General features: G+C 38.8%; 1 protein-coding gene across 1 annotated transcript in view; it reads right to left on the reverse strand.

The window, feature by feature from the left end:
• SH3TC1 (SH3 domain and tetratricopeptide repeats 1) overlaps nucleotides 1-1,449 on the reverse strand; it is a 22,890-nt gene that overhangs the window by 16,543 nt on the left and 4,898 nt on the right. The gene's annotated exons all lie outside the window — the stretch shown is intronic.

Here is a 1,449-nt window from a genome sequence, read left to right on the forward strand (position 1 = left end):
CCCTGCTGAAAAAAAGTCCCTCCTTTGGAGGGTTCCCCGCAGCTTAGGAAAGATTGCAGTCTGGAAGAGGTAATCACTAGCAAGCTTTGAGCAACCGGTGCTTAGCACCATTCAACAACAGATGGCTGGCAATAATCTCAAAAAATAATCTCTTTATGAATTTTTCTTGCCTGAGCTGTGCCAATTTATGCAGATACTGCAACTGGGGATCAGATTCCTGGAATTTCTTTGGGACGGAGATGCTGCTGCATACCAGAGACATGTAAATCAGATGAAGGTAGTGCTTGATCTTGGAAGCTGAGACTCCTTACATTAGGATTTAGAGCATTCAAAGCTATATGCTAGTTACAGAGAGGTCTGGGTTGGTGTACTATAATCAACATGGTATAGATAGTAAATTTAAAGGGCCAACATTAATATATTAGCAAATCCCTCATGCTGAAAGTTATAATGGAAAAGGACAGGTAAACAGATCAGTGATTAAGGTCCTACTGTGCTATTTGGAAAACGCTGAACCAATTCCCTGTTAGACACAGCCTTGACTAAAAGAGAAACTTCATTTTCTTGTGCTTTCTCTGCAAAATTGGATTGACGCAATATTTTTTCTAGTTCTAAGGCGCATTTAAAAAAATTCATTTAAAAAAGTCATTATTTTAGGATAATCTGATGGAAACAGGCAAATTCACTAATGCACACAAGCTTTCCACACACAGAAAAAAATTAGGTGAACAAATTAGAGACAAAGATCTTATTCAAATGCTGTTCTTCAAAAGAGACTTGTGAAGTTATAGGATGCTAAAAGTAGAACTCAAATCAGTCCCATCACATTGTTACAAAAGCATGCTTAGATTTAGAAGCCAAAGTAAAGCGTGCAAAGCATATGAAACAATCTTTGTGTTACTTGATATTTCCTCTGAGGCCTTACCAACTCCGTCCAGTTTGCTCACTACTATTCAGGAAAGATGTGGAACTAGAAGAGTCCAGTGGGAAGCATGATCAGAGATCTAGAAAACATACTCTGAAAATGATTATAGGAATTAGTGTTGATTTTCCTAGTGAAAATAACACCAAGTAAAAGTGTGTGTTGGAAGTCTCCCAACAGGTATTAGCATAAGGCAAAGAAAAAGGGGTAACCTTGACATGTCCATGGAGAGCAGAAAAAGCATTCAAGTTGCAGCACAGGTTAGACTTCAGGATAAAAACACCTGGACTGGAGTAGACTGTTTAGAAAGAAGATATGTCCAATTCTGGAGTATCTAACTTAAATAAGATATCTGCCAGGAACGATAGCTGTTACCTGCTTTGCGTCTCAGACAGGTTTTCCTGGAGGATGGAGGGTCTCTGCAGCCCTATCACTAGTACCTAGTTCAGAAACATTACTTACTGCTATCAGGAGTTAATACACAATCTCAAAATCCTGTTCAACAAGGTCCCAGTCAAACAGAAAGA

Source organism: Buceros rhinoceros, unplaced genomic scaffold, assembly GCF_000710305.1.
Source record: "Buceros rhinoceros silvestris isolate BGI_N320 unplaced genomic scaffold, ASM71030v1 scaffold7648, whole genome shotgun sequence".
In the NCBI taxonomy this organism is placed as follows: Eukaryota; Metazoa; Chordata; class Aves; order Bucerotiformes; family Bucerotidae; genus Buceros; species Buceros rhinoceros.